This window comes from Rhinopithecus roxellana, chromosome 3, assembly GCF_007565055.1.
Source record: "Rhinopithecus roxellana isolate Shanxi Qingling chromosome 3, ASM756505v1, whole genome shotgun sequence".
Classification (NCBI taxonomy): domain Eukaryota; kingdom Metazoa; phylum Chordata; class Mammalia; order Primates; family Cercopithecidae; genus Rhinopithecus; species Rhinopithecus roxellana.
In genome coordinates, this window is record NC_044551.1 from 90,026,356 (window position 1) to 90,041,102 (window position 14,747).

General features: G+C 43.2%; 1 pseudogene; it reads left to right on the forward strand.

Annotated features, from left to right (window-relative positions):
• Window positions 1–7,037: 7,037 nt before the first annotated feature.
• On the forward strand, window positions 7,038–13,679 carry LOC104656653 (annotated as a pseudogene).
• Window positions 13,680–14,747: the final 1,068 nt, after the last annotated feature.

Here is a 14,747-nt window from a genome sequence, read left to right on the forward strand (position 1 = left end):
AAGACCATGTTCTTCTAGGCCCAAAGCCAGAGGGAAAGGTCTGTTTTTGCAGGAATAGGTACTGCATTCATCTTCCAATGACAGGACTGTGTTTGCTGGAGCTTCTGCATCTCAGTCTACCCTGGATTTACCCTCGATCTTGATGTCTTACAATGTGAAGTTGGCCTTACCTAGATGAAGACAGCAGATTTTCATAGTAGCCTTGGCTAAATGTTTGGGCCTCCCAGGGCATACTGAAGCATTTTTCTATGTCTTTCTAGTTGGAGGAATAAAGGTGCCTGGGCCTTGAGTATCCTGTGGACAGGTAGCTGCCTTCAGAGAGGCAAGGCCTTTCCAGGAGATTTGTATGGTTTCATTCGAAAGCCTGGTGTTGCTGTGTCTTAGCTTATATGCTTATATCTGGGTTTCAGTAAGTGAAGCTTCCAGAAATATTTCCCAATTGTTGTCCTTCTGTGTATTTTCAATGTTCCTGTGTATTTTCGTGAGTCATCACAAGAACAGTTAAACTGTTAAACTGTTTTCCAAACTGCAGAAACAAAAATAAAATCACAAAGCATTTTTTTCTCTAAGTTGACTCTTCTCCTATTCCTGCCTACTGTGCTTTATGTCAGCAAGTGATCCTTTACTTTTTTAATAGGTAATATAGTGTCAATGCTTCATGTAAGCCTAGAGACACGGAAACCAATTCCAAAACCACCTTTCCTCAAGCAGTCCTTTGTAATGGTCATATGTGGGGTTTAAAAGACACAGAGAAAGCCTATGGATACTTCACGTTTGCTACACATGGTGATAGTACCAGTACTTCCAGAGACACTGAAATTTAGTTCAAAACATTGCTTTAGAGTATTCTTGATTTTATTATTCCTTCTACCAATGATCCACTCAGAAAATCAAACCTGAGTACAGAGACTTTGGAGACGTTATTAAAATATCGGACAAATAGGTTCATCACGAGTTACAAAGTTATTCCATCCTCTACTTGTACATACTCTGCTTTACATTTATTATGGGAAAGAGTAGTTTTTCATTATAGAATAAAGACCTGAGATTTATTATGGAATCACTGTGAACCTTCCCAGCACAGCTCCCAGATATTCACGGTGCTATTTCAGTCTTTTTACCTTTGCCATGTGCCCCCTGAATCACAGAGTATAAGCAAAAAGGATCTAAAATCCCCCAGGTTCAGCTCTAATATTGAATGCAGAGTAACATGTACTCTTTCTTCCTGAAGCCAAAGATGCCCCCATAAAATATAGTTTTATTTCCTCAGACACTCAGCTTTTGCTCTTAAAATAATACTTATTGTACATAGAATCTGTCTTTGGGTATTACACAAATTTCTAAACTTTACCAAGTATGGGAAATTCTGTTTCATACCTTCATATTCTGACATTGTTTAGCTTTCCTTTTATTTTACCAACTTCCGTGTAAAGGCGTATAACAAGTTAGACCAGTGTGTCTTAGAGAGACACAAGGAGGGTCCAGGTTCTTGGAAGAACTGATGGAGATGGGAGGGCTCTCTCAGGAATAAAAGTGCTTGAGCAACCAAAAGAAGTAAGATCCAAGAGACTTCATATCTCCCAGTTTTCAGATTGCTGTCAGCTCATTCCTTTCCCATGGCATTGAACAATCTTGGAAGCTGTATTCTGGCAGACGTGGCAGGTCTAGCACTTTCTGAACACTAGAGGAAAAGAGAACCTGGCCCAAGCAGCCTGATTTGGAGACAAGCATCTGCAGAGGACAGTACCAGTGATTGCACACACAAGCTTAGAACATTTTTCTGGCCCCTCATAGAACTCAATACTTTGAGTGGGGTCTGAGTAAAGCTGACCTGAAATTCCCATCAAGGTCTCCGAGGTCAGCTCAGGAGCAGGAACACAGCATTGTTTTCACAGAGAGGAAAATTGGATTAGCTGAGAAGGTTCAGTGTAATTACACCTTCTTTTTTTTTTTTTTTTTTTTTTTTTTTTTTTTTTTTTTTTTTACTTTAAGTTTTGGGAGTCATCTGTAGAATGTGCAGATTTGTTACAAAGGTATATATGTGCCATAGTGGTTTGCTGCACCTATCAACCCATTATCTAGGCTTGAAGCCCCACATGCTTTGGATATTTGTCCTAATGCTCTCCCTTCCCTTGCCTCCCTCCCCCTGACAGGCCACGGTGTGTGATGCTCCCCTCTCTGTGTCCATGTGTTCTCATTGATCAGCTCCCACTTATGAGTGAGAACATGTTGTGTTTGGTTTTCTGTACCTGTGCTAGTTTGCTGAGAATGATGGTTTCCAGTGTCATCCATGTCACCGTAAAGAACACGAACTCATTTCTTTTTTATGGCTGCATGGTATTCCATGGTGTATATATGCCACATTTCCTTTATCCAGTCTATCATTGATGGGCATTTGAGTTGGTTCCAAGTCTTTGCTATTGTAAACTGGGCTGCAATAAACATACATGTGTATGTGTCTTTATAGTAGAATGATTTGTAATCCTTGGATATATACCCAGTAATGAGATTGCGGGGTCCAATGGTATTTCGGGTTCTAGATCCTTGACGAATTGCCACACTGTCTTCCATAATGGTTGAACTAATTTATACTCTCACAGACATTGTAAAAGTATTTCTATGTCTCCACAGCCTTGCCAACATCTGTTGTTTCCTGACTTTGTAATAATCACGTACTAAATCTTCTAAATATATAATATCATATAGCCACAGCTCTCAAGAAAGAAATCTGTAGAAAGTGGTTTCTTTCCAGGAGAAATCTTTGACAGCTTTCATGGCTGATTATATTACATGTTAATGACAATGAAGTTTTTCCTGGAGCTTCATTACTATTCCTAAAGTCTATCTCATAATGTACATTTGGAGACGGCCTAGAAAAATGTGGTCTCTGATTGGTGCTGGTAAAGTGGTGACAAGATAACTAACAAATAAAGTGAGTATACTTGACTATTTTGCATCATTTACTATTTTGGGATGAGCTTAACATCCTCAGTGCCTGCCTTTGCCCCTCACAAGTAATTAGCGTATGCCTAAATAAAGTTTAAGCAAGCTAGCTCCACTATTCCCAAGCACATATTATCTAGGGTCTAGTCTTCAGAAATATAAAGCACAAAGCTTCAAAGTACAACTGGCCAGGTGTGGTGGCTCACGTCTGTAATCCCAGCACTTTGGGAGGCCAAGGCGGGCAGATCACGAGGTCAGGAGATGGAGACCATGCTAGCTAACACGGTGAAACCCCGTTTCTACTAAACAAATACAAAAAAATTAGCTGGGCATGGTGGCAGAAGCCTGTAGTCCCAGCTACTCAGGAGGCTGAGGCAGGAGAATGGCGTGAACCTGGGAGGTGGAGCTTGCAGTGAGCCGAGATTGTGCCACTGCACTCCAGACTGGGTGACAGAGCCAGACTCTGTCTAAAAAAAAAAAAAATGTACAACTACATAAAAAGACGTATCCAAACTAGAAAGGTTTAAATGATAAATTGATGGATTTGTGTTTCCTATGGAAGAGGGTACAAAGCATAGTGCTAATATACATATATGGGGAGAAGAGGGCAGGGCTTTTATAAAATGAATGCAGTCAAATCTTGGGAGCAGTTTCTTTAGTAGCATGAATATTAGAGAGATGATTCATGAAATTTCAACTTACTGCCATGTCTAGAAATATCAAGACATAGCTAGCATTTTTTTAAAAATAAATTTTTCTAAACAAAACTATTAATGAGATGGATGAGGTGTTTCCTTTTTTTTTTTTCTAATTACTTAGTTTGAAGATAGGAAAGCATGACTGTTTTTATTTTCTCTGTAGTTTGCCTTGTGACATTACCACTCAGAGAGATGTTGATACTTCACTTTTCCAGTGTTTACTGATTTGAAGACAGGGTGATGATATTGAATCTCCTTACGAGCCACCCTGATACTGGAACTCCATTTTACTGTGGTTATACATTTGTTACCGTTCATCTTATATTCACGGTATTGGATCAATTACACATCGGTATAATTACAAATAATGTTCAAATACACAAAATATTTAATGGTCAAATCCTACACTGAGAGGGAATTTTGTTTTTAATTTTTGTGTTCTTATAGAATAATTTGGAAAATAAAGTAACAATTTTATCTTGTACGAAAATGTATTGTCATCATATGTATATCTGTTTTAGAGAAGCACAAAACAGAAACAAACATGTTATTTCGACTCCAGACTGGACAACAGAACTAGACTCCGTCTGAAAAAAAAAAAAAAGAGAGAAAATATAGACAATGAGATGTATCTATTTTCAATATGAATAAATAAATCAGTAGTTGAGTGGTTGCAAGGGACCAAAGGTGAAGGAAAAGTGCGGAGACTGGACACAGTGCATTTGTACGGAAGTGAAACTAGTCCATAGAATACAAACCGGTTTACACTGGGGCCAATTCCTTGGAGGTGAAGGCGTGGAAAGGAGTGCCCAGATTAGACGGGGTATCTGGGATCTGTGCTTCTCTCAGTTTTCCATGTGGCTCCTAGAGTGTGTTACCATTCTAACATCATCACACATCACTCCCTGACCTGAAACAGTCTTGGTAGGAAAGTAAAAAGAGTCATTTTCGAGAAGAAAACTGTTTTTTAATTTTACTTTTATTTTTACAAGCTGGAAAAGAGGTGCTTGATTCCCCAGGAAAAGCTATGGAAAAGTGCTAAATGTTTACAAGGGCAACTACTCCAGTAGTCTTAGAAAGCCCGGGAACTTCAGGACAGAGTATTGTAAGGGAAGACTTTGTTGTATCTCCTTAAAATCACATATGAGCAAAAATCCTAAGTTATATCCACTTCAAGATTCCGTGTGAATCCACCATAGTCTCCTAAAAGGGTTTCTTTCTTCTCTCTGAAAACAGTTCCCCATCCACAGGAGGCTCAAGGTCCATGTACCTTTGTTCTTCCAACTAGGAAGGCCTAGAACAATGCCTGCTCATACATGGACCTCAGAGACCCAAATATGATGATGATGACGATGATGGTGATTGTTATTTTCTTGAGCCAGGGTCTCACTCTGCCAGCCAGGTAGGAGGGCAGTGGCTCCATCTCGGCTCACTGAGATCTCCACCTCCAGAGCTCAAGAGATCCTCCTATCTCAGCCTCTGGAGTAGCTGAAACAGCAGGCACCAATTACCACATTTAGCTTTTTTTTTTTTTCCACTTTAATTGTAGAGAGGAAGTTCCCTCATGTTGCCCAGGATGGTCTGGAACGCCTGAGTTCAAGTGATCCGCCAACCTCGCTCTCCCAAAATGCTCTCTGTCGCCTGTAGTCCCAGCTACTCAGGAGGCTGGGGCAGGAGAATGGCGTGAACCCGGTAGGCGGAGCTTGCAGTGAGCTGAGATCGCGCCTTTGCACTCCAGACTGGACAACAGAACTAGACTCTGTCTGAAAAAAAAAAAAAAAAAAAAGAGGAAATATAGACAATGAGATGTATCTATTTTCAATATGAATAAATAAATCAGTAGTTGAGTGGTTGCAAGGGACCAAAGGTGAAGGAAAAGTGCGGAGACTGGACACAGTGCATTTGTACGGAAGTGAAACTAGTCCATAGAATACAATAAGGGTGGACACGTGTAATTATGCCTTTGCTAGGTCCATGGACTATACAACAGCCAAGTGAATCCTAAGAAGAGCTATGGTCTTGGAGTCAGAGAGACGTGTCAGTGTAGGCTAAATGATTGTAGCCAAAGTCCCAATCTAGGAGAGAAAGTTGATAATAAGGAGGCCTATGAATACGTTGGGGTAGAGGATATCTGTAACCTCTGTTCCTTTTGCCCCATTTTGGCATGAACCTAAAGGTTTTCTATGAAATGAGCTCTATTTTTAAAACAGTAATGTAAACTTATTTTGTGAGTGTTGATTATCCTGGAATTTCCTGTTTGGTGCGTGATATGTGCATTGCATACATGGGCATTAAATTTCTACTACAAGTATCAGAGAAGCCTGTTAACCGTGTATTGAAATAGGGGCCTTTTGTTTGTGTGTTGTTTTTTCTGCTTTGCCTTTTCTCATGGAGCCAGAGGTATGAAGGTAGCAGCTGTGGCCTCGGTTCAGCAGCAGCTCAGTAAACTCAGGGTCTTCACTGGGCCTCATGGCATTTCCAAAGTTGGCAACGGAAACAAAGCTCAGCCCCAGTACCAAGGTAAGAAAAAAACAGGGGGCCTCAGTGACAGGACCATAGGACAATTTGATCAAAAAGCCACGGCTTCGCCTGAAGGCTACCCGCGGATTCCCATGAATGTCACTTTGGGGGAGAAAAATGCCCCCAAGAGCATCCCTGTTAGAGGTTTTCCATCTTTCCCTCCCCGTTTCACCTCATCCTCCGGGAACCTGAGAGACACCTCATGATCGTACCCTTGGTGTGATCATCAGCAGTCACCAATGGTGTTTTGCAGCAGTCACCAATGTCGTGTAACATGCAACTTTACTCATATGTCTTTTTCATTGTAATGACTTCCATGTAAACTTTCAGAATCTCCTTGGAACCCAGAATTTTATCTAACTCGCACCTACCATCCCTCCCATGATGCACACAGCAGAGGTTCCTCCCTCCCTGGGGTGTGTGCAGAATCCGGGGACTTGATTGAGTTTTCACACCGCTGATGAGGTTGAGGATCTAGTGAAGCAAGGAGTACAATGGAAGGTAGCTGGGAGGGTCTAATGCAATCATCTGAGCTCCTTATAAGAGGCAGGGCCTTACTGAGACCACAGAGATCTCCAGTCAGAAAGAGACTGCCTGCGAGGGAGATTCCTGGCCGCTGCTGTGTAGACCAAGGAAACCCAAGACCCTCCAGGAAGACTAGAAGCCCGGCCTCCGACACACAGACCTGAGAGCTGGTGAGTCTGGGGCTGGGTTTGCAGGGACTAAGTGTGTGGGAGAGTCATGCTCAATGGACCTCAACTCACAGGCTCTCTGAATCCTGTCCACAGCACCACTGCCCTCGTTTTCAGACGCCAGCACCGCCTGCAGGAGGCCAGGCTCAGCCCAAGGAGAGCGGAGAGGCTAAGGCCCCGAAACATGGCGCGCACCAAGCAGACCGCCCGGAAAGCCACCGCCTGGCAGGCCGCCAGGAAGCCCCTGGCCACCAAAGCAGCTGCCAAAAGGGCGCCGCCTAGAGGAGGGATCAAGAAGCCTCACCGCTACAAGCCTGGCACCCTGGCGCTGCAGGAAATCAGAAAGTACCAGAAGTCCACGCAGCTGCTCCTGCGCAAGCTGCCTTTCCAGCGCCTGGTGCGCGAGATCGCCCAGGCCATCAGCCTGGACCTGCGCTTCCAGAGTGCAGCCATTGGCGCCCTGCAGGAGGCCAGCGAGGCCTACCTGGTGAACCTCTTTGAAGACACCAACCTGTGTGCCATCCATGCCGGGCGCGTCACAATTATGCCCGGAGACATGCAGCTGGCCCGCCGCATCCGTGGAAAGGGTGCTTAAGAGCCCACGCTCCTGGGAAACGTTGCACTCTAGAGGACTTCTTTTCTGTTTGGTTGTGTTTTCTTTTTTCTGTTCCCCCTGTAACTGGTAGTTCTGATGTGAGAAGTTTTGTTCCGTTTTGGTTTCTTTTCCCTCCTGGGGTCCAAAGGTAGCTAAGCATAGGATTGCCAGTGGAAATGTAGGCAGAAATCAGGTGGCGGTTGTGTCTGTGTGTGCTTCTGTTAGGAAACGTCTCATCTACCTTGAGGCTCCCAAGGCACTAATGTCAAGTGCAAATGTGTCTGTGAGCGAGTTTCAGCACTTCAACTCTACATCAACTGTCAAGAAATCTGTTCATTTTCACTGGACTCTGCCTGTGTTTAGACTACTTTGAACCAAATAAATTTATTCTTGAAGGCAATTGGATGATGTTTGTTTCATTTGATCAAACAGTAGATGAGCCACACTTTGCCTTTTCCTATATGCAGCTCCGTGTTCTCAATGTTCCCTGTCTCCTGGGCTGTTCCTGTATGGATGTTTGCTATGAACATACATTACATCCTGCTTTCTAAAATGTGAATAGAGTCTCTATACACAAGTCATTTCACGTTATGGGAGGCAAAAACCAGTATGTGGATGGGAAAGGGTGAGAGGCACCCTTTAGAAGTCTGATGCAGTTCATCACTGGCAGCTCGGTGTCCTAGAACACGGTCATGGCCATAGCCAAGGTTGGAACGACCCAGGTCTTGGTCGGGGAGGTGGTAGGGGAGGCCCTGGGTGTGTTTGAGATATGGGGAGACAAATCCCCACTGCAGCCCAAGCATTGGAGGGAGGCCTTTGGCAAGGGACAGCCCTGGGGCCACTTCCCAAACACCAGCTACAAAAAAAGTCATCTTCCTCTGGGCCCCAGCCTAGATAGACTTGATCCTTGAGAAAGTACTGGTGTCAGGACCCTCCTTTGGCTGGAACTCCAGTATCTTGGCTCACCCTAGGTTTACCCATGATTTTAAATCTTTCTTACATCTTACATTGTTCTCACCCAGATGATGGCAGCAGCCTGTTTCATAATCCCTTTCAGTCATATTTGTAGCTCAGACCAGGCACAATGGCTTATTCTGGTAACCTCAGCATTTTGGGAGGCCAAGGCAAGAGGATTGAAATTACAGACCATTATGGACAACTTGGCAAAACCTCCTCTCTACAATTAAAAAAAAAAAAAAAAATAGCTGGCCATGGTTGCTGCTGCCTGCATTTTCACCTACTCTGGAGGATGAGTTAAGAGGATCTCTTGAGCTCTGGAGGTGGAGTTTGCAGTGAGCTGAGATGGAGCCACCACTCTCCAGCCTGGTCAACAGAGCAAGACCCTGGCTCAAAAAAATAACAATCATCATTATAATATTTAGATCTATGAGGTCCATACATAAGCATACAATGTTTTGGGTCATCCTAGTTGAAAGAATAAAGATGCATGGGCTTTGAGCATCCTGTGAAAGGGGAGCTGTTTTCAAGAGAAAAAAGAAATTTTTTAAGAGACTGTGGTGGATACTCACTGAATCCTAAAGTTGCTATGACTTAGGATGTTTTTGCTCATACGAGATTTTTAGGAGATAAAAAACAGAAAGTCTCCCATACAGTACTTTACTCTGAAGGCCCTGGGCTTTCTAAGCACAGTGGAATAGCTTCCCCAGTAAACATTTAATACCTTTCCATAACTTCTCCTGGGGAATCAAGCAACTGTTTTCCAGCTTGCAAAAAAGAAAAAAGAAAAAAATGAAATTGAAAACCAGTTTTTCTTCTAAAATGACTTTTTTTACACTCCTACAAAGATTGTTTTATATCAGGGAGTGATCTTTTATGATGTTAGAATGGTAACACACTCTAGGAGCCACGTGGAAAACCAGACTGAGAAACATGGACCCCAGGAACCCTATCTGTTCTCTGCATTCATTTCCATGCCTTCACTTCCAAAGAATTGGTCCCATTGTAAGCTATGTTTATGACTGAAATAGCATTGATCTCTGTTTTGTGCTTCTCTAAAACAGAAATATATGTGATATTAACATATTTTATGCTAGATAATATTCTATTTTTACTGTATTTTTCAAATTATTGTATAAAATACAGAAATTAAAAATAAAATGTCCTTTCACTGAAGGATTTGAGCATTTGATATTTTGTGCAACTGAACCTTATTTGTAATTATACTGACATGTAATTGATCCACTACCCTGAATCTAAGATAAACAATAACAAACGTATATCCAGAATTAAATGGAGTTCCAGTTTTCAGGGTGACTCGCAAGGGGATCCAATGTCATCACTCTCTCTTCACAATCAGTAAAAAACTGAAAAATGAAGACTCAACATCTCCCTCTCGACATCTCTCTGAGTGGTGATGTCACAACACAAACTCTAGGGAAAGCAAAAAGATTTTGAGCTCTCCTATCTTCAAAGTATACTGTCGAGCTGTAGGAACAAAAATGGCATAACACTGGCATAAAAAAAGACACTTAAGCCACTGGAACAGAGCAGAGAGCCCAGAAATCAATCCATACATGTACAGCCAACTGATTTTTTACAAAGGTGCTAACAACCCGCCATGACAAAAGGACAGTCTCTTCCGTCAATGGTGATAGGAAAACTGGGTATCTACATGCAGAGATATTAAATTGGCCCCTTATCACATACCATGCAGGAGAATAAAACAAACTATATAAAAACTTTCAAATATGAAACCACTAGAAGAAAACAGGGGACATCCTCATTGACATTGCTTAATTCAGTGATTTTTGCAATATGTCCCAAAAGCACAGACAGCAAAAGGGAAAACAGACAAATGGATTGCATCCATCTGAAAGAAAATCTGCATATCAAAGGAAACAATCAACACAATGAAGAGACAAAATCATAGCCGGGTGTGGTGGCTCATGCCTGTAATCCCAGCACTTTAGGAGGCTGAGGCAGGTGGATCACCTGAGGTTAGAAATTCAAGACCAGCCTGGACAACATGGTGAAACCCCATCTCTACTAAAAATTCAAAATTAGCTGGACCTGGTGACAGGTGCCTGAAGTCCCAGCTACTCGGGTGGCTGAGGCAGGAGAACCGCTTGAACCCGGGAGGAGGAGGTTGCAGTGAGCCGAGATCATGCCATTGCACTGCAGCCTGGGCAGCAAGAGTGAAACTCCATCTCAAAAAAAAAAAAAATCATAATCGCAGAACATATTTACAAACCCTACATTCAATAAGGGATCAATTAATTACTCTCCAAAATTTACGAGGAACTCAAAGGATCAATAGCAAGAAACAACACAGTTTGAAAACCCACCAAAGGACTTAAACAACAGACATTACAGAAAAGAAGACATACAAGTGGTCAGCAGATACACTTATGTGTCATATATACATGCTCATTATCACTAATCCTCAGACAAATGTAAATTAAAACTGAAAGAAGATATCACCTCACACTCATTAGAATGGCTGTGATCAGAACATCAAAGGACAGTACGTGTTGATGAGGATGTGGAGGAAAGGGAACCCTTGAACTATTAGTGGGAATGTAAATTAGGGAGCCATTATAGAAAACAGTATGGACCTTCCTCCACAAACTAAATAAATACAGCTACCATATGATCCAGTAATCCCACACTGCTGGGTATATATCAAAAGGAAATGGAATCAGTTTATTGCAGAGATATCTTCACTCCCACATTGATTGCAGCACTATTTACAATAGCTAAGATATGGAATCCATCTAAATGTCTAAAAATGGATGACAGGATGAGGAAAATAGGGCATATATACACAATGGAATACTATGCAGCCTTAAAGAAGAAGGAAATCTTGTATTTGTGACACATGAGTGCACCTGGAGAACATCATGAGAAGCGAAATAAGCCAGGCATAAGAATACATATACCACACGATCTCAATGATATGTGGAATCTCACAAAGTTAATCCAATAGATGTCAAAAGGAAGAATGGTGGTTGTCAGGGACTGAGGTGGCTGTGGGTGGGTGATTTGAGGAGATGTTGATCAAAATACACAGTATTTTAGTTACTTAGGGGGAATAAGCTGAAAAAGTATTCTACAACATGGTGACTATATTTACTAATAGATTTATTCTTGAAAAGTGCTGAAAGTGTGGATGGGAAGTGTTTTCACCACAGTAATAAATATGTGAGGAAATGGATGTTAATTACCTAGATTTAGACAGAGTATGTGTTCATACTGTAAAACAGCATTTTATATGTACAAAATAGATACAATGAGATGTGTCCATTTCAAATATGAGTAAATAAATGAATAGTTGAGGAGTTGCAAGGGACAGAGGTTGAAGGATAAGTGCAGAAACAGGACCCAGTGCATTTGCACGGAAGTGAATATAATATAACAGTAGTAGTGCATTCATGTAATTATGCCTTTCTTGAATCCATAGAATATACAACACCCAAGTGAATCCTAAGGAGAGCTATGTATCTTGGAATCAGAATGATGTGTCAATATAGGCTGAATGATTGTAACTAATGTACCACTCCTGGGCAGAAAGTTGGTATTGCAGGGGCCTATGTGTATGTAGGGGGAGAGGATATAAGGGACCTCTGTTCCTTCTGCCCAATTTTGCCAGGAACCTAAAGGTTTTCTGGGAAATGAGCTCTATTTTTAAAACAAAAATGTGAAGTTATTTTGTGAGTGTTGATTATCCTGCAGATTCCTGTTCTGTGTGTGGTACATGCATTGCATGCATGGGCATTAAATTTCTACTAGAAGTAATAGAACAGCTGTTTACAGTGTATTGAAATAGGGGCTTTTTGTTTGTTTTTGTTTGCTTTACTTTTTCTCATGGAACCAGAAGTTTGAAGGTAGCAGCTGTGACCTCGGTTCAGCAGCTCAGTGTACTCAGGGACTTCACTGGGCCTCATGATGTTTCCAAAGTGGGCAATTGAAATAAGGCTCAGCCCTGGCGTCAAGGTACCAAAGGAGCCAGGGAGTCCTCAGTGACAGGCACATATGACCATTTGATCAAAAAGCCTCAGCTTCCCCCAAAGGCTACTCGCAGATTTCCATGAATGTCACTTTGGAGGAGAAAAATGATGCCCCCAGGAGCATCCCCGAGAGAGGAGTGACCATTTCAGTTTTCCATCTTTCCCTCCCCGTTTCCCCTCATCCTGAGAGAATCTGAGAGATGTCTCATGATCACACCTCTTGGTGTGGTGTAGCAGTCACTGAAGTCGTCTACGTGTGACTTTAGTCACATGACTTTTTCATTGTGATGACTTCCATGACGATCATCAAATGTAAACATTCAGAATGTCTTTGGCCCCCAGAATTTTAGCTAACTCGCACCTAGCATCCACCCCATGTGGCCGACTCCAGAGGCTGATCCCCCTCTTCAGTGTGTGCAGAACCCAGGGAATTAATTTGGTTTTCAGAGTCCTGATGAGGTTGAGGGTCTGGTGAACCTGTGAGAGCAATGGAAGGTAGCGGGTGGGTCTAATGCAAGCATCTGAGCCCTTTATAAGAGGCTGGACTTGGCTGAGACCACAGAGATCTCCAGTAAGAGCCAGGTTGCCAGGGAAGGAGGTTCCCCACAGCCCAGGACCTGCTGGGGAGACTAAGCAGCAGGACCTCTGACCCGCAGTCCAGCGAGCTGGTAAGTCGGGGGCTGGGTTGGCAGGGACTAAGTGTGTGGGAGCGTCTTCTGCATGGATCTCAATGCACGTGTTCTCTGGAACCTGCCCACAGCCCCACCATCTTTGCTGTCTGGTACCAGCACCTCCTGCAGGTACCAGGCTCAGCCCAAGGAGAGCTGAAAGGCGGCGACCCAGCACCACGGCGCTCACCAAGCAGACCGCCCCCAAAGCCACCGCCGGGCAGGGGCAGGCCCCCAGGAAGCCCCCAGTCACCAAAGCCCCAGTCAAGAGAGCGCCGCCTAGACGAGGGATCAAGAAGCCTCACCGCTACAAGCCTGGCACCCTGGCGCTGCAGGAAATCAGAAGGTACCAGAAGTCCACGCAGCTGCTCCTGCACAAGCTGCCTTTCCAGCGCCTGGTGCGCTAGATCGCCCAGGCCATCAGCCCGTACCTGCGCTTCCAGAGTGTGGCCATTGGCGCCCTGCAGGAGGCCAGCGAGGCCTACCTGGTGAACCTCTCTGAAGACACCAACCTGTGTGCCATCCATGCCAGGCGCGTCACAATTATGCCCGGAGACATGCAACTGGCCCGCCGCATCCTCGGAGAGGGTGCGTAAGAGCCCACGCTCCTGGGAAACGTTGCACTCTAGAGGACTTCTTTTCTGTTTGGTTGTGTTTCCTTTTTTCTCTTCCCCCTGTAACTGGTAGTTCTGATGTGAGAAGTTTTGTTCCGTTTTGGTTTCTTTTCCCTCCTGGGATCCAAAGGTAGCTAAGCATAGGATTGCCAGTGGAAACGTAGGCAGAAATCAGGTGGCGGTTGTGTCTGTGTGTGCTTCTGTTAGGAAACGTCTCATCTACCTTGAGGCTCCCAAGGCACTAATGTCAAGCGGAAATGTGTCTGTGAGCGAGTTTCAGTTCAGCTCTATAAGACTATAAAGAAATTTGTTTTTTTCTTTACTATGTCTGCATGTGGGTTCTGTAAACAAAATAAATTTCTTATTAATGAGAGCTAAAAGATGTTTATTGCATTTTATGAAACAGTAGATTCCAGATATACTTGGAGGTTTTATGTATGCAACTCTGTGTTTTCAATGTTCCCTGTCTCCTGTGATGTTTCCACTAGTTTGCTATGAAAATACATTAAACTTCATTGTCTACAATTTGAATAAACTCTCTATTTACAAATTACTGCACATTGTGGAAGCAGTGTAAGTAGAATCCAGTGAGGTATATCTGTGTGTTGAAGGGAGTCAGAGGCACCCATTGGGAGTCTGATGCAGTCCATCTCTGGTGGCCTATATCCCGGAGTGTGGTCATTGTCATGGTTGGAATGGTCAAGGCCTTGGTCAAGCAGGTTGTAGAAGAGGCTCTGGACATGTGTGAGAGTTGAAAAAGAGATGCCCCTGAGAAAGCTTGCCTGCACATTCAAGTTTAAGGGCCACATTTTTATCAAATACCAAAAAATTATGTGATTTTCAGCCCAAGACTAGAAAAGTAACCCTGTTCCTGAGGGAAGAAGTACTGGCTCCATCTTCCCATGACAGAAGACTGTATGCTGGAGCTTCCGCATCTCAGTCTATCCTGGACCCACCCTCGATTTTAACACATGGTCTCACCTAGATCATGGAAGCAGCCTTTTTCATAATCCCTTTGACTAAATATTTGTTCCTCCTTGAGTGAATTGA